Raw genomic sequence first — 19,233 nt, forward strand, 5'->3', positions numbered from 1 at the left:
TTTAGAACCGCCATGGAGAAGGAAGAAGGAAGATTTTCATGAACTCCTCCCATTTTGGCACAGCACACACTCTCTGGTTTTCCGTGTCTAGTGCTGGGCTTCCTAGTAAAAGGGAGAGAGGGAAACAGGGACTGAATTCAAGAATTGAAAGATGATTAAAGAAAGAGCTAGAAATTAAGACACGGTAAGAGCAGAATACAGTCATTCCAGTAGACAAAGAAGAGATCTTAGGATATTACAGACCCTCAGGCGCTCCTGAGTGGCTCAGTCGGTTAAGTGTCTGACTTCAGCTCAGGTCATGATCTCATAATTCGTGGGTTAAAGCCCCACGTTGGGCTCTGTGCTGACAGCTCAGAGCCTGGAGCTTGCTTCGGAGTCTGTGTCTCCCTCTCTCTCTGCTCCTTCCTGACTCGCACTCTGTCTCTCAAAAATGAATAAACGTTAAAAAAAATAATATTACAGACCCTCAGTGACGACATCCAAGGAATACCTACCACTGGTTCTCAAAGTGTGGTTCTCAGGCGAGCAGCATTATCATCGCGAGGGAACCTGGTAGGCATGCAAATTATCCAAGCTCATTCCAGACCTACCAAATGTGAAACTGCAGGTGGGGCCAGCCATGTTTTGACAAGCTTTCCAGGGAATTCGAATGTGTGCTAAGGTTTGACAACCACTGCTTTCCACCAGTGCTTCTCAAAATTGAAAATACATCTGCATGGCCTGGGGATCTGGTTATGCAGCACATTCTGACATCTAGCAGGGATGGAATGGAGCCCCGAGACCCTGCACTTCTCACAAGATCCCTGGTGAGCCCCTGGTGCTGTGGCTCAGACCACATGGAGTCACTTCAGAAGGCAGATTGAGTGTGTATTCAATGACGAGAGTGTTTCCTAAGGAAATAATGCAAATCTTGTCAGCATTTTATTTCATTTTTATTTCAAGGCCATGGGCGAGACTAATGCCGCTCTCTTTGAAGAGCTTGCTCTCTGGGGTTCTGGGGACGCGTTGAGGAACAGTGCCGTATTTGTGTGTCTGTAGCTTTGCCTCCTGAAAGCTCCAAAACATTCGCTGCCACTCCTGACTTTTTGTGAACAGTTCCTCTTTCCAGATGGAGAAGCTGAGGCTGGCCCCCAGAGCTATTTGTGTTCCAAGGTCAGAGAGACCTGGGACAGCCTGGGCTGGCGAAGCCCTCCTGACCCGGCTGGAAGCTCTTCCCACCCGCCCCTTGCGCCTCTCTCAGCAGCCTGCGGGAAGTGGTGATGGAGCTCAGAAGATTAGCACGGCCGCAGCTCAGTAGTAAAACCCAGGGCAGCTCACTCTCCAGGCTCGCTGGTGAATAAACAGGGATCTTTATCATCCTTTCCGTCAGAAAGCATTTATTTAAAACCCCTTGGCTAACTCACAGGGTGAGCTGGCCTGTCACACACCATCACATGGGATGGAAACTGGTAATTAAATTTAGCAACCCACCTCGGCAAATCCAGACGGAGATGTTTACAGGCCAGCACGAAAGGAGCCAGGAGTTTTCACTCCTAAATCAAGAGGTTTCCAGAGAAAGTGAAGTAAGGCTCGGTGGGTTATGCTGAATTATGGGCACCTGTTTCCATCAATAACTTGATGGCAAGACTCAGAGGCCAAGAATGTCCGCTCTGCACACAGCCTGATGGAGGGCTGTCGGCCTCATTGTTGAGCTGTGTGGCTCAGCAGCGGGGAGATGCCGAGAGGGAGGTGTTTGCTCCAAGGACAGCTTGTTTGTTTACCGACTCTGGGGGCTGAGGCAGACAGCAGTAACCAAAGAATAAATGTCATTTTCCCTACACACCCGGCAAAAAGCACTGTGGTTGCAACATGGAGCAGCTTAAGTAGATTTTCGTGATGGCAAAGAGCAAGGTGGGCATATCGAGTCAGGAGTTTTGCTAGTTTGCAGGGTGCTGTCGGAATTCTAGCCTGGATGCCTGATGCAGCCCCTGCCTGCAGTCCAGGAAGCTTTTCTGTTATAAGGCTCTACTTTCTGGAAAAGCCCTTGGGTTGAAAAGTGAGCAAAAGTGGAATTTTGTGTATTTCTGGATTTGGTGGCCTGTGTTGGGCTGTCTAAAGTAGAAAGGACCTCTCTCATTTTAGCCAAAGACTCGGCCAGAATCCCCTGCTTTTGTGTGCCTGGGAACGTGACTGTCGGGGGCGGGGGGAGTATCAGGCCTGTGCACAAGCTAGGCTCCAGTTACACCTTCTCCAGTGCTTGACGTGCCTGGTCAATTACACCTGCCCAGCTTCTGTAAGAGCTTGTCTTTGACAGGAGCCCAGATATGTGGGTGGGACGAAGAGGACCCTGGCAATCCTCAAGGAAGGTGGCGGGTGCCACTCCATCTGTGTGAAAGCATTCCACCGTCCAGGTGCAGATAAACATGTTTGAGCTTCAGCAACACCCACATGAGTATCTGTTCTCCCACCTTACACAATAGCACCTTACAGAAAAGGGAACAGGACTTTGAGTGTCATCAACTGGGCCCTGCAGGGAGGAAAAGGCCAGCTGATAATGGAAGCCACCCCAGATTAGTGCGAGGGGGACTGGCTTCTTATTCAAGCAACCCCGGTGAATTTCCAGTCCCAGCGAGTGATGCTGGAAGGCATCGAAGCCTTCAGGGCTGGTAAGACCCTCACAAGCTGTAGTAAAGAGTCAGGGTAGAGTGATTTCCTAAGCTGCGTGTTCTTATCTACCTTTTCTATCATAGCATAGCTCCTTTCCTTATCTCTGCTTTCTCCCTGTTCCTTTTTCCTTGCCTCCCTTGTTTTCCTTTCATTTGTTTCTCCTCTCCTTTCTAGGCCTAATGACAAAAGCACGTCACCTACAGATGTTCCTGAATGGCACTGGGGCCCTTGGGCTTAGGAGGTAAGTGGTCCTCTATGGCTCAGTTGAAGCAGGTCAAGCTGACACTCCTGAGGCCTTGAATCCGATGCCAGCTTGACCCACTGTGCTGGTCGCTGTGTACTTTCAGTGCCTGGGTTTCTCTCTCTGTAAAGTGCAGATAAAAGTCCCTCCCCTTCCTTCACAAGAGGATGGTCTGTATGACTAGGTTGGATATAAGATCATGACTCAGGAAGAGCCTGGTGTGAATGCTGGGCATTGCCCTCATTGTACATTTATGTGCACAATGGTTACCTTTCAGCGTGCTTCTCCTGGCGTTCCTCATCATGTCTTCCTGGTCTTGTAGGGCAGGTTGTAGCGGAAGAATTGTGTTTGGCACAAGGTCACACAAGGTTGGGTGCCTCAGCTGAATCTAAACAAAGAGCAATTGAGTTCCTAACCTATGCTCAGCTCATTGGACCACAGTGACCTCTGCTCTCTGTACCTGGAAACCCAGCCCTGGTGGAGGAAATAATGCTCCTGCTTCCCCAGGTGGAATGGAAACCTGTTACACTGCCTCCTCCGCCCCATGGCTGGGTCAAATCCAGCTCTGTTTGCATCTGGTCCACATCTTACACCTACCCAGCACAGCTTGCTCCTTGCCGAGAGAAAGCTTGGGGCAGGGCTGTTCGTCAGGGGATGCTCAGTCTGGCAAGGGAATAACCAGTGGACACAGATCCACTTTTGGGGTTCAGAAGTGATGGGGTGGCCTGGAAAGTGTGAGCTTTACAGCTTAAATTAAAGTGTTTCCATTGTGTCCAACTTTAACTCAATTCCTTTACATATAAGGCACCTAAAGCAGAAATGGCAGGACAGGACAAAAAAAAAAGTGAAAAAATCCACTCTAAGTCTGGGATGGTTGCAACATCCATGGCTGGATTGCTGGTCTTTTGCCTGGATTCCCTTGCCCTACTTTGGATTGCAACAGTCCGTCTTGCAAACTACATCTCCCAGGCTCCCTTGCTGCCTGGTTTCCAGCTGGGTTCAGCCCAAGGGGGTTCAGTGAACAAGGATAAATCAGAGGGCCGGAGGAAGGGAAAGGCTGAGATGTTTCCCTCTGTCTCACTCTGAGCTGCCCAGGGTTCCAGCTCCACCAAATGGCCCAGAGTTCAGGTGCTAACAACAGTCCCTCTCCAAACCTAGGGTGCTGGGATCCTGTTACTTCTGCCTGGGATTGGCTTTTTGGCTCTTCCAGCATCTGTAACCAGTCCCCCGACATTACATTTCCTCTGTTTCCTGGCTAGGCACTGTTTCCCTAACTGATAAATGGATGGAACTTCTAGAGGTGCCTGGTCCTCTTTACAGATGAGGACCCTAGGGCCCAGGGGAGCCATGGGCCTGCCTGTGGAACCTGGGGCAGAGGTGAAGCTGGATCCCAGCCCTGCCCCTCACCCTCCAGTGTTGTGTACAGACAGGGTGGGTGAGCCTCCTCACGCAGGGGGCCCTTGGGGTCTGAGCCCAAAGTCGGCCACGTTTTACTGATCAGGAGAAACCTAGAAATAAAGCTGTAATTGCTAGCTGACGCACAGAATGGACCAGATATTCTAATCAGCCAGAAAGTCCCTTCCCTTATAAGAAACTTGGTGTCAAGGTATTAAAGAGGGATCTTCTTATTTCTCCTTTCTATTTGCCTCTTTAGATTTTGAGGAGGAGCCATGGTCTGGGGAATCTTTCTTTCTTTTTTAAAAAGTTTTATTTATTTACTTTGAGAGGTGGGTAGGGGCAGAGAGAGGAGAGACAGAATCCCAAGCAGGCTCCGAACTGACAGCGTGGAGCCTGACATGGGTCTCAATCTCACGAACTGTGAGATCATGACCTGAGCTGAAATCAAGAGACAGATGCTTAACCGACTGAACCACCCAGGCACCCTGGGGATTTCTCTTTTGAAGAGAAACAGAGGCCCTTCAGCTCTTCTCTGGGAGGTCTGGGTGCTGCTGGGGGGCACCATGGCTCTGTCTAGAGTACCTTTTTCTTTGAGTATAGCTGACACACACCTTCCATTAGTTTCAGGTACAACATAGTGATTTGATAAGTTTATATGCTATGCTGTGCTCTCCACAAGGGTAGCTCCCATCTGTCACCATACAATGTGATAACCGTACCATTGACTATATTCCCTATGCTGTGCTCTTTATCCCCATGACTTATTCATTCCATAACGGGATGCCTGTATCTCTCAGTCCACTGCACCCACTTTGCCCACCCCCAATCCCTTCCATGTCCAGAGCATTTTGTAATGACTCCTCGGGGCATGTCTAGAAGCCTGACCCTTGTCACCAACCAGGCCCCAGCTCCAGGCAGCCGGCGTTGACATTAGATTGGAGCCCAGCACCTGTTCCAGCCATCCCCCCTCCCCCAACCAGCCCTCCCTGCAGGGCACTCCGCGGTCAGCAGGGCCAGCAGAGCCCTAGAGGGGGCCTTCCCTGACAACCGCTCTTTGACTCATGCATTATTCAGAGGTCCCTGACTGCCGCCTGCATAGCTCCTGGAAAGGTTCAGCTCCAGCAGCCCAGGCAGATCCAAAGGGATTTGTGACTGGAGAAGTTTCTCTTTTAACTTTCTTTTTAATTGGAATAAAATATACATCACATAAAAGTTACCATCTTCGCGGGTTTTGAGTGTAAAGTTCACTGGCGTTGAGCACAGTCACATTGTTGTAGAGCTGCCTCTGCCATCCATCCCCAGAACTTCTTCATCTTTCCAAGCTGAAGCCTGCACCCATTAAACACTAACCCCTCCTCCTCCTCCCCTCCCCACCCCCCAGTCCCGGGCAACCCCCACTCTACTCTCTGTCTCTGTGAATTTCACCACCCCAGGAACCTCATTTAAGTGGACTCATCCAGTATGTGTCCTTTGTGTCTGGCTTAGTTTCACTGAGCATAATGTCCTCAAGGTTCACCCATGTTGTGACCTGTGTGACAAGTTCTTTCCTTTTTGAAGCTAAAGAATATTCCACTGCACATAGGGGCCACTTTTGTTTATCCATTCATCCATCAATGGTCACTTCTACCTTCTACCTTCCAGCTATTGTGAATAATGCTGCTATGAACATGGGGTACAAATATCTGTTTGAGACCCTGCTTTCAATTCTGTGTGTATACCCAGAAGTGAAATTGCTGGATCATATGGTACCTCTGGTTTTAATTTCTTGAGGAACTGGTATTTGGTTTCCCATAGCTGTGTGATTTTACATTCCACCAACAGAGCACAAGGGTTCCCTTTTCTCCACATCCTTGCCAACACTTGTTGTTTTCTGTTTTTTTTTTGACAACAGCCATCCTAATGGGTATGAAGCATCTTTTACCTTTATAATTTAATATTTAAAAAATGTGTTCTGTGTGTGAAATAAAAATTTCAACATCAACTTTTTTTCCTTTTCCCAACCTCTGTGTCTCTGTTTCTAGAGACAACCACTGTTTCCACCCAAAAGAATGCTTCTGGAGATGGTCTATGCATAGCTTATGTGTATATACTTCTTTTTTTTAATGTTTTAAACGTTTATTCATTTTTGAGGGACAGAGCGTGAGCAGGGGAGGGGCAGAGAGAAAGGGAGACACAGAATCTGAAGCAGGCTCCAAACTCTGAGCTGTCAGCACAGAGCCCGACATGGGGCTCAAACTCACAAACCATGAGATCATGACCTGAGCCAAAGTCAGATGCTCAACTGACTGAGCCACCCAGGTGACCCTATACTTCTTTTAAAAAGTTTATTTATTTATTTTGAGAGAGAGAGAGCAGGGGAGGGGCAGAGAGAAAGCAAGAGAGAGAGAATCCCAAGCAGGCTCTGCACTGTCAGTGTGGAGCCCAATGTGGGGCTCGAACTCATGAGTGGTGAGATCATGACCTGAGCCAAAACCAAGAGTTGGACGCTTAACCAACTGAGCCACCCAGGTGCCCCAGGTTACTTTTTTGTTTAGCTAAACATGGCATTTTTCATGTAATAGATTATTCATATATATATATATATTCCTATATCTATAGGTGACAAGAGATTTAAATCTGTATAGGACATTGAAACTATAATTAGAATCCTAGAGTCCTCATCCTTCCAACTTAATACAGGAAGTTTGGACTTTGGGAAAATAACACACTCCCAGCCTGTCATCAAACACATTAATATTTCTGTAGCAAAACATAAAGATAAATTACACGAAGTGGGATAAAGATTCTAAATAGCTATGCACTGGTCATAGTCAGGTTTTGCCACCAAGTGAGTTTAAAAAGCTTTCAGTTTTCAGAGCTCGTTGGATTTCACACTTGCAGATAAGAGATTACAGGCTTGTAGTATTTAGAGAGTGCCAGATCCTGGATTGGGAGCTTTTTTTTCATCTTATGTTTGCTTCTCGAAATAATCTCATGAGATAGAAACTTTACTGGTGGGGAAACTGAGGCCCAGAGACAGAAAGTAATTTGCCCAAGCAAGTGCGTAAGCTGGTACTGGAACCTAGGTCTGCCTGATTCCCAAGCCCAGGCCTTTCCCGTTATGTCGCAGATGACATAACCTTGTCTGCCAATGATCAATAGTGCCGCTTCACTCTCAAAAGAACTGAGTCTTGGGATATAAATTACAGGGTCATAGGGCGCCTGGGTGGCTCAGGAGGTTAAGCATCCGACCTTGGCTCAGATCATGATCTTGTGGTTCATGAGTTCAAGCCTTGCGTCGGGTTCTCTGCTGTCAGCTCAGAGCCCACTTCGGATGTCTGTCCTCCCCACCCCTTTCTGCCCCTCCCCTACTGGTTCTCTGTCTCTCTCTCCCAAAATAAATAAAAGCTTTAAAAAAAATTACAGGGTCACACCCACCATACCCTTGGTGACTGAGCTTTTCGGCAGGTGAGACCTGGCTCTTGATTCCTGTAGACATTGTTGGAGTTTAAGACAGCCTTTCTACTTCCCTGGCCTGGACTGTCCATTTTTCCAGCACTTTATAGCTTATAAGAAAGGGGTGGACAGCCAGACAAGCTCTTCCTCTTCCATGAAGACTTCCCTGAATTCTGAAACCTCAGAGGAGCTCATGGTCCATACCACACTGTTTACTTCTTATTTTGTGGGATTATTTGTTCTAATTTATTTTTAAAAATTGCGGTAAAATACACGTTAGTAAAATTTATCATTTTAACCGGTTTTAAGTGTGCAGGTCAGTGGCATTAAGTACATTCACACTCTTATGCAACCATCACCGCCATCTGTCTCCAGAACTTTTTCATCCTGCAAAACTGAAACTACACCCATTAAAACACTGACTCTCCCTCCCCTGCCCCCGTTCCCCCCTGCCCCACCCCCTGCAGTCCCTGGCAACCACCCTTCTACTTCCTGTCTCTATGAATTTGGTGACTCTAGGGACCTAGTACAAATGGAATCATCCAGTATCTGTCTTGTTGTGACTGGTTAAATTCACTTAGCAGCATGTGCTCAAGGTTCCTCCACGTTGTAGGAGGAATGTCCTTCCTTGTTAAGCTGTTCCCTCTGCTTAAGTTTTATGTAAATGCTCTGAGGACAAGGGCATCCTCGAAGGCTACCGGGTCTCACACAAAATGGCCATGATTTGACGGCTCAGTCAGTATCAATGGGTGCACGATGGGCAGATTGGAAACTTTTAGGGTTGTGACTGCCCTGGGAGTGAGGCCAGAGGGGGCCCCAGGCGGGCTGTGGCTTGCTCTCTGGTGGCATTTGAGCTTTCAACCACACCTGTGCTTTAGTTTTGCCATAGATTAATGATTGACTTATTATGTGGAATCAAGGGGTAGATGTTGCTACTGTGTCTCATCAGTTCAGCAGCATCGCCCTTCAATCAGGGTGTGTGAGTGTGAGGGTGTGAGTACATGCCAGTGAGTGCTTGTGTGAGTGTAAACATGTGCGAGCACGAATGTGTGTGAACTTAGGTGAGTGTGAATATGCGTAAGCGTGTGGGGAACGTGTGCAATTGTGAATAACTAGGAGAAAGTGTGTGCGTGTGGGTGTGGGCATGTGTGTGTGAGTGTGAATGTGCATGTGTGTGTGAGAACATGTGTGAGTGTGTGAGTGCGTGAGAAGGTGTAGGGGGTGGGCTGCCTGGGTGGCTCAGTCGGTTAAGCGTTGGACTTTGGCTCAGGTCATGATCTCATGGTTCGTTGGCTCTGTGCTGACAGCTCAGAGCCTGGAACCTGGTTCAGATTCTGTGTCTCCCTCTCTCTGCCCCTCCCCTGCTCACGCTTTGTCTTTATCTCTCTCTCAAAAATAAATAAACATTAAAAAAATTAAAAGAAAAAAGAAAGTGTGGGGGGGGAGTCACTCTGCAGTTACAGGGTGGAATGGGGACAGTGGATGATCTCTCTTCCCATTCACCCGGCCTTAACATGAGCACTGGGCTTAGAGAAATTATGGATAAGCTAAATTCTAGATTTGAGATTCTAATGGGGCTTCAGTGGTTCTAAATGGAAAGAGGAAACAGTTTTGAGTTTCTTTCTCTCACTCTTTATATGAAGGTGTATTCTCTTCAAAGGACAGGAAGAAAGGTGCTAGATCTGGGTCTGTGAGGTCTTTTGTCTTTTATGGCCAAGAGAGTCCCCATACCCTGGATGATGGAGGGGTGGGTGGGGGGACGAGCTAGGTAGGTGATGGGGATTAAGGAGGGCACTTGTTGGGACGAGCACTGGGTGTTGTATGTAAGAGATGAATCACTGAATTCTACTCCTGAAACCAATACTACACAATATGCTAATTAACTTGAGTCTGAATAAAAAAAAACAGAGAGTCTTCGTATCCTGATCCTTCCTTCCTGTGGGACAGCCACTGTCCCATGTGCTTACGTCAAAACATTCAGGTGAGGGCTTTCATCATCCTGCTTTACTGTTCTGGAAAAGGAGGCACAGACAGGTTAAATGATGTGCACGTGGTCACAAAGCTAATTCAAAGAAAAGCAGTCTTGCTTTGTGGGTGAGGTTTGATTAGGACCCAGTGTGGGGTCGAGTTTGGGCTTTTCAGCCTGGGAGGTATCCTGGTACATCTGGTTCAAACTGCATCTGACTATAAGGAAGTGGCTGTAAAATGTCTGCTCTGGCAGAAGCCCAGGTCTGGCACAAGCCCACGTCTGGCACCTTGACCCTGCCACTTTCAGACAGAGGCCTGGTTCTGGCCATTCAGCTTGCTTTTCTCTCACTTAGCGAGAGGGCACCTACAGAAGGAGCCCTGCAAGATGGTCTTGCCAGCCCTGCATATGCAGGGTCTCAGCGTCACCTGGCCGCATGTCAGGGGAGCTGGTTTGCTCTGAGTTTGACCTGGAGTTCTAGCTGGGCCTGGTGACCCTGACACTGTCCTGGCCCTCGTGTGGCATCAGTTCAAGTCCTGATATCCACCTGGTGTTGCTACAGCTTCTCAGAGGCCCACAGCTATGCTCAGCACTAGGAACACTGCCCATTCCAGAAGCTTCCCCTCATGCACGGGAAACACATTTTCCCTGGGGGAGGAGGGGAAGGTGGCGGCCATGGTCTGGGTTCATCATTTGGTGGTATTCTCTTCTTGTTACTGAGCTCTCGTGAGTTACTGAAAACCAACAGGAAGCGGGCAGAGTTTGAGCAAGGAAAATGGAGCCCCGTGCTAGGGCACTGCCTCCTCTAAGATGCCATGTTCTAAAAGGTGCATGATGCCCCTGGAGCTTTGTGACACAGGGGTCTGCAGAGGCTTCTCTGTGGAAATGCATGCAGGGCCTTGATCTATCACCCCAAACCAGTCAGAGATGGGCACAAGATCAGAGCTAGAAGAGTTCATGTGTGTATGTATTTATGTATGTGTGCATGTGCATGTGTGTGTGTATGAATGCGTGTCTGTGTGTCTACGTGTATATATGTATATGTGTATGTGTATATGTGTGTATGCATGCATGCATGTATTGTGTAAGTCTGTGCATGCATGTGTGTATGTATGTGTATATGTATGTGTGTGTATATGTGTATATGTATGTATGTGTGTATGTATTGTGTGTCTGTGCATGCATGTATGTGTGTATGTGTATGTATTGTGTGTGTCTGTATGTGCATGTGTATATGTGTATGTATACATGTGTGTGTGCATGTATCGTGTGTGTGTCTGTATGTATGCATATGTGTGTGTGTGTGTGTGTGTGTGTGTGTGTGTATGTATGTGTGTGTGTGTGTAGCAGTAAGGTGTAGGTTCCAACCTTTCCTCAGATGTTGGGAAGAAGCCATGCCTGCCTGTATCTGCTCCCAGCCTTTCAGGAGCCCCACAGATCCGGCCTGTAGCACAGGCTGGATGATACAGGAGGCCTCTGGCTGTCAGGCCTGGAGCTTGTGTGCAGGTAGAGGAGCCCTGGGCCTGCTGCTGTGCAGCCTGAGTGTGCAGGAGGAGAAGGGGGACGAGCGGTGGAGGGGGAGGAGAAGGGGAGGAGGAGGAGGAGGAAGAGGAGGAGGGTGGGGGAGTGAGCAGAGGCTAGGGTGGGGTGGGCCTGGCAGTAGCTTTCAACCTGCTGCCCTGAGGGCGGGGCTTGGGCAGATGGCCCCTTGGGTCCCAATCCAAGTTCCTTTTTGAACAGCACAAAATGGTTCCAAGACAGGCAGAGAGTCTGGTTTTACTCCTTCTGTTGCTAGGTTGTAGAATCTGTAGTGCACATTTACATTCTAACCTCAGGCAGACATACTGTTTGTTGCAGAGGCTCTAAGCGCTTTCCCCGCATTCTGCCAGCCATGAAAGGTCATCTGAGGCTGGGCTCACTCACACAGTCCCCAAGGCTGATTGTGGGACATGGGTCATGGGCCCGCTGCGTAGCCGTCATGGTACCTGCTCAGAGACGTCTCCCAGCTGGTGGTGGTTGGTGCTGGGCCCAGGTCCCCACCTCTGCTGCCTGTTCAGTTTCCCTTGAAATGCACCCAGAAGTGTCTGTCTCCTGGCAGGGCTCTGACCTCAGGGCGGTGGGGCTGGGGAGGTCTTGGGGAAGTGGGGGTGGCGGCCGTGCATGGCATGGCGTGGAGAAGGCCCCCATGAAAGGCTGTCCTCTGTCTATGGAGCCTGTGGGTCTCCAGAGCTCGCTTGCACAATGCTTCCTGTGAGCGTTTTCATCATAGGCTTTAGCAACTGTCATGTCAGCATATGACCTTTAAAACTGTTGAAAAGGAGCCACTTCTGGAGAATGTGCTCACGAGGAGCAACCCTTCTCCCTGCCCCCTGTCTGCCGCTCAAGGACATGCCTGCCTGCCTCATGGGCTAAGGCAGCCTGCCACTGGTGGCCTAAGTTGGACCTGGAGCCCATTGCTTGGTCACCTGGCATCTGGTTTTATTGTAGTATTATTATTATTAATTGTTATTGTTATTTTGCCTCAGCTGTCTTCTGTGCGTGTGGTAGTGAACTTAGCATCTCTTTATCTCCGTGAAGACCCAAGATCCACACTCTGTTTCTCCCTCTGACCCTGCTGTCGCCTCCAGGGACCCCCTGTCTCCAGCAGCTGTCCCCTGCCACACACATGCATGCAGACATTTTCTGAGCCTCAGTGGGGCTCCCTGAGTGGCCTTCTCCCAGGTACATAAGGCCGGGATTCAGGTGGAAGGGAGAACACAGGGCATCACTGATGGGATCTAGCACTGGAGGGTACGGGGTGGGGGGGAAGGGGAGGAGAGGGGAAGGGAACCCTTTCTGAGGAAGGAGAGGTCGGAGTCATTGCCATTGCTGTAAGACACCAGTGGGAGGGATCCCTAAATTCAAGGCAGACCCCAGAGCCAATTAGGAAGAAGCGTGGTGGGGAGACCTTTTCTCTTTGTCATTCTGATTTTGGTGGTTCTTCCCTGGGCCATTGTGCAGCTCTTTGCTGAGTTCTGGGGGTCCTTCAGATTGGAAATAGGGGATTCAGAGCTTCTCCTAGGTGGACCCAGGGTCAGCCTGCTTCTATGCGTGTGCTGGAGTGGGACAGCTCCGGGTAGGGCAATCGCCTTCCCTCCCCCACGCCCCTTTCCCCCCAGCCTCTGGAGCTTCCCCTCCCCCCATTCCCCACCCACAGCCAATTAACTCCCACTTCTACTGGCTCTACCTCTCCATCATTCTTGCTGCACATCCACTTCTTTCCATTACCCCCAGTTCAAGAGTCAGCAACCTGCAGCCTGCAGCCTAGGTCTGCCCATCCACTGTTTTGTAAATAAAGTCTTATGGGAAAATAGCCACCCTCCTTCATTTGCATACCTCCCCTGCTTGCTTTTTTGTTGCAATTGCAGAGGTGAACATGTGCCCCATATTTACTATCTGGCCCTTTTACAGAAAACGTTTGCCAACCCCTGCCCTAATTCATCCTTATCCTCTTTTAATGGGATTATTGAACCATCTTTCCAACTGCTGTCCCTCTCCCCTGTCTGGCTCCCTTCCAATCCATTTTGCACTCTGGTGTTCCTAAAATAACAATCTGCTGACGGTACTTTGCCATTTGCTTCACTGGCTCCTCAAGCTTTCTGGATGGATTCTTAATACCTTCTCCTGGTTTGCTGGGTTCTTCCACCTGGCTCCATGTTCAACCACATGTGGCTTCCAAGTGCACTACGTTCCCAAGGCACCTGGGCCTCTTTCCCAAGGTTGAGTTGTTTCCTCTTCCTGGACTGACCTTTCTCTCTGCTCTAGCCTGACATGCTCTCATTCCACCTTTCTCAGGAAAGCCTCTTGACTTCTACAGACTGGGTTAGGAACCTCTTCTATGCGCTTTCATGGTGCTCCAGAACTCTTCCTTTATAAGATATATCTTGTTAGAGTGACATTGTTTATTCATTCACGCACACATGCATGCATGCATTCTCCATATAGATCAGTCATTCAACTAAGGATCTGGATTAAAAAAAAAATCCCAAGCTCCCTGATGTTCTCAGAGCTTATAGGCTGGTGGAGGAAATAGAAATGAACCAATATTAAGAAGTAAGATGGAGAATATTAAAGAGGAGAATACCCTAAGGTAGAAAAAAATAAATCAGGCAGGAGGAAATGAAATACCCTGAAAGTGTTGACATTCTAGATGGGGTGATCAGAGATGACCTCATTGTGAAGGTGGTTTGGGGTAAAGGCTTGACAGAAGGGAGGGAGGGAGCCATATAGGTATTTAGGGAAGAGCATTAGAGACAAAGGAAACTTAAATACAAAGATGGAAGGCAAGAGAACATCCATCTTCCGGTGTGTTTCAAGACCAGACTGGTGTGGCTGGAGGGGAGACAATGGGAAGGAGGGTTGGAAGGCCTTGTAGGGCTGTGCAGACCTTGACCTTTATTCTGAGAGGCATGAGACCCCATGTAGCTCTCACTGTGTGGAGGAGTGGCACAGGCTGAGTTGAGTTATAATAGAGTCATCCTAGCTGTGTTCTTACTTTCCAGTAGGCAGATAAGGTCCTTGAGGTCAGGTATCATGCTTGCGGACCTTTATTCTCAGACAGCACTCTGGCTCATAGAAGACCACAACAGGTGTTTTACAAGTGGGCAATGAACGAACGAATACATGAATAAATGCTATCTCTCCACAGCTGGGTCCTGACTCCTAAGGGCTTGTGAAGTCTTCTCACTGTTAAAGGGAAGCTCTGGTTGCAGATGCTGCCAACAGCCAATGTTAGCTGTCTGCTTGGACGTCACTATGGCAGCAACACACATCCAAACCAGTTTTCCTTGTTGCCACAGAAAGGACTGTTTAATGGATCCATGTCACCCTGAGGGAAGATTTCAGGGGTGTATCATATAGCATTGACCTTGGCCCTGCCCTGTGCAATGTTCTGCTCAGTGACAGAGATGAAGCTACAGAGAGTTATTACCAAAGTTAGAGATGGAGGTGGGAGGGATAGATGATTTGTTGATGGGACAGACTCAGGATTTAAAACTATCTTTGTAGGGGGCACCTGGGTGGCTCAGTCGGTTAAGCGCCCAACTTCGGCTCAGGTCATGATCTTGCAGTTTGTGAGTTCGAGCCCCTCATCAGGCTCTGTGCTGACAGCTCAGAGCCTGGAGCCTGCTTCAGATTCTGTGTCTCCCTCTCTGCCCCTCACCTGCTCATGCTTTTTCTTTCTCTTTCAAATAAATACACACTAAAAAGACGTTAAAAAAAACCCCTAAACTATCTTTGTAGGTTCAAGATTCCAGCCAAGAGGCCCTATCTGTAGGAGAAGGTAAGTAGAGAGCCATATTAGGTTCTATGTCAAAGCCAAAAAAATCAACTGCAAAAATTGAATTGGGGATATGTAGCTTTAGTAAGTGATAAACACTACCTGAGTTAAAAGTGTAAAGCCATCTTCAAAAATCCTAAAGCAATGTTAGAAGCCATTCTAGAAGTGTATTCACAGATGCCAATTATCTGAGAGTTGTAATCCTCTGACTGGGTAAGGCCACGCCCAGGACTTCACGTCCAGGCCTGGATTAGACACCTAAAGAGTGCTGTGAACACGCTGGAGGGTGACAGAAGTATACTGAGAGAACAGTTGGTGTCTGGTGAAGAGGAGTCTGGGGGTGAGGTCCTGATAGCCCTCTTCAAAATGTCTGAAATATCGGGGCAAGAGGGCTTAGTTTTGAGAGTTTTTCTGAATGGACTTAAGGGGTTGAAATAGGGCCAGTTATGTGAGTTCAACTGATGGAAACACTGTCTAAACATCAGATAGGTTGCCTCAAGGCCTCTTTCTGTGGGGGTGAGGCGGGGGGTGGGGAGGAACAACCGTGGGCAGAAATACTTAAGCATCAGAGAAGCACTTTTACTAGATAATTTAAAAACCCCTTTTCACACTAGGATTCCATGCTTTTTTTGCTTCTCTATTACTGTGTGTGGCAGAATCTGCTAGTTATTCCTTATATCCACTTTGTACTTTTTCTTTAGTACTAAAACCCAGTATTTTTAACATGCCTTCTGCATGGAACAAGGTCTACTTTCCACAACCTTCCTTGGAACTAGGTGGGGCCAGGGGCTAAAACTGTGGCCAGTGAACTAAAAGTGGAAATATCAAGTTCAACTTCTGGGAAGTAGTAGTTAAGAGAGGGGGTATACTCTTCTTTCCCCTTCTTTTTTGCTGCAGGCTGGAATGTGGATGTGGTGGCTGGAGTGCAGTAGTCATTTTGGGCCATAAGGTAGAAAGTCTATGTTGATAAGGAGCCTGGTTTCCTGATGATTGGGGATGTTATTACAACTCTAGTCTGTTTACCTTTCTTCTTCACTATGTGAGAACATAATAAAGAACATAGTAAAGTACAAACAATGTGTTTGTAACAAACCACAGTTATGTTGGGTTTTCTGAAACTTAGGAACCCACTCATAACTAATCTACCATGGAAAGTACACACACACACACACACACACACACATACACACACCCGAAGGAACACTATTGAAATGAAGGACATGGGCTTCCCAGTTGGATTGCTTTGCTCCAAATTCTAGCTCCACTACTTTCTAGCTGTGTGCCATTGGACAAGTTTCTTCACCTCTCTGTGCCTCAGTTTCCAAACTTATAAAATGGGAATGGTATAACAATTATGCAGTTTTCGTTTGTTTTTAGAGAAGATTAAATTAGAGAATACATTTAAAAACATAGAACAGTGATTGACCCATAGCAAATATTTGATACATATTAGCTATTATTATTTTTAAAAATTTATTTGTTTTGAGAGAGAGCAAGGTGGGGGGGAGAAGAGAGAGGAAACAGAGAATCCTGAGCAGGCTCAGCACAGAGGCTGATGCAGGGCTGGACCCCATAAACCGTGAGATCATAACCTGAACTGAAACCAAGAGTCAGATGCTTAACCAACTGAGCCACCCAGGCACCCCTTAGCTATTATACAGACATAGTCCACATGTTTGTTTGTTTATACTTTGCCTCTCAATACTGAGACAACTGTAGAGTTGTACTGTTTTCTCTTATTCATTGGTTCATTTGATAACTTTCATTAATGTCACAAGAAGAAACAGTAGAAGAACATTCAAAATATGCATACACAATCAAGATTTAATCTTAAGACAGTCTGCTTTAAGACATGAGGTTAAGGAATGAATTGTATCTAGAAGGGTGGGTCATTAGGATTTGCTGTGTGTTCTGAATTTCTTCCCTGTTTGGGTTACTCATTTCTAAATTGTATACGAAATACAGATTTCATAGTGGTAAGCAATAATTGGTACCTAGAGAAAGAGTTTACTTCTCTCTTAAGGGTTGTCTTCCAGAGTTTCTTAAGAAACCCAAGTTGGAACTTTATTTATTCATTCATTCATTCATTCATTCATTCATTCATGGGATGTATAGGTGAACAAACAGGGGTACACACCCTTAAGATGATCCCAGCTAACAGAGAAAGTAGACATACTTTCTGTAGCTCTCTGGACGTGCCTCTTCTTATGTCTGGTTTTCTGGACCGTGGGTGTCAGAAGGTGAGTAAGAATTTGCCAGGAAGAAAAGGTGGGGTGGCACTTCTGGGAATTTATCCCCCAGAGGCACCTGCACATGTGTGGAAGGATGTACATACATGGTTATTCATGGAAGCGTTGCTTATATATAGTAGGGGAATTCTGGAACCTGCATGTCCATCTACAGAGTCCTGGATAATCTATGGACATCCTCAGAGTGGAATACTATGCAGCTGGAAAAAGAAAGGGGTTGCTATCTGTGCACTGCTGGAACACACTTTCCAGAATATACTATTAAGTGAAAAAAAGGCAAGGAGCAGTGAGCATAGATAGTTGGCTACATTCTGTTTAAGAAAAGTGTGGTGGAGTTAGAGTATGTCTCTCTCTCTTTCTTGTATTTGCAGAAAGATTGGAAAGATAAACAAGGAACTAATAAAAGGGATCATGCCCTAGTAGGGAGGGGGGCGGGTAGTGGGAAAGGAGAGGAGCAGGTCAGGGTGTGAGCAAGACTTCTTACTTGTTCTTTATCATTTTGATTTTTGAACTATATAAATACATTATCTACTCCAATATATAAAATGCAGTGTAATAAGAAAAGGGAGGGGTGCCTGGGTGGCTCAGTCAGTTAAGCATCCTACTTTGGTTCAGGTCATGATCTCTCGATTCATGGGTTCAAGCCCCGCGTTGGGCTCTGTACTGACAACTCAGAGCCTGGAGCTTGCTCAGATTCTGTCTCCCCCTCTCTCTCTGTTCCTCCCCCGCTTGTGCTCTCTCTTTCTCTCTAAAAAATACATTAATTAATTTAAAAAAAATAAATGGGAAGAACATTCTCCACAGAGAGATTAGCATGTGTAGAGGTTCAGAGGCATGGGACAGCACTACAAGGGAACAAAGTTCTCCCTAACTTTATTATTTTTTAATGTTTATTTATTTTTGAGAGAGAGAGAGAGATAGAGAGAGAGAGAGAGAGAGAGACAACACAAGCAGGGGAAGGACAGAGAGAGGGAGACAGAGGATCTGAAACAGGTTCTGTGCTGACAGCAGAGAACCTGATGCAGCTCGAACTCATGAACCATGATACCATGAACTGAGCCAAAGTCTGATGCTTAAACAACTGAGCCACCCAGACACCCCTCTCCCTAACTTTAATCTAGAGTCTCTCTGGCGGAGCCTCCAGAACTATTTGTGTGTCTCTGTTTTTGATTTCTGGACACCTACTGGGATAGAAGTTCATTAAAAATATGGGACTTTGTCAATCTTGCTCACAACCATATACAAATTACCTTTGGTTGCCTGATATTGTGGACTGACTCTCTGAGATCTCTTGCTCATGTGTATCCTAGCATCCTCTGAAGGAATAACCCCCTCCTGTTTCCCTGACATTGTTCTGCTTACCACCTGGGGTCCTATGCTCTCCCTTTCCTTCAGTTTCCTGCACCAGGAGTCATTCCATCTCTCTTCAAGAAAACAAATAGGTATGGTTGCCCAACAACAGAGAAATTATGCATTTAAATAGAAATATATAGCTCTGAATAAAATTACACATCAACATAAATCTATACGCATACATGCATAAGAATATAATGCATATGATTATACTTACACATCCACACAGAAAGCTACATGAGCTGTACAGTAGATATATTTCACCTGTTAAACAGGAACTGTCTAGTGGGTTTTCTAGAATAGCAGTTTTCAAGAATTTTAGCTTGCATACCTCCTAAAGGAATTTTGAAAAAACCCTCCTTAACTTGCATAAGTCAACATCTTATGATAATTTTTTAATCATAAATTCAAATAATTGCCAAGGATGTAATTTTTGGCATAATGTAAAATGTTGACATTTTAAAATAAAAATATTGCATGTCTTTAAAATATGAGCCAAATGGAATTTAAATGTTGTGATGATTTGATACTTGCCATATTTTAAATTGCACCAAGAGTTGTTATTGTTAACATTCAGACATTTTTTGTCTTCCCCTTTTTCTCTGTGGATTCCTATCTCTATTCCATT

At 46.7% G+C, this 19,233-nt stretch overlaps 1 long non-coding RNA gene across 1 annotated transcript; it reads left to right on the plus strand.

Annotated features, from left to right (window-relative positions):
- The first annotated feature begins 370 nt into the window (after positions 1 to 370).
- On the plus strand, positions 371 to 16,447 carry LOC111560424. Its single transcript, XR_006597578.1, has 4 exons — positions 371 to 1,562; positions 2,821 to 2,887; positions 14,967 to 15,006; positions 15,901 to 16,447. It is a non-coding gene; the product is annotated as an uncharacterized LOC111560424 (long non-coding RNA).
- Positions 16,448 to 19,233: the final 2,786 nt, after the last annotated feature.

Source organism: Felis catus, chromosome B2 (assembly GCF_018350175.1).
Source record: "Felis catus isolate Fca126 chromosome B2, F.catus_Fca126_mat1.0, whole genome shotgun sequence".
Classification (NCBI taxonomy): Eukaryota; Metazoa; Chordata; class Mammalia; order Carnivora; family Felidae; genus Felis; species Felis catus.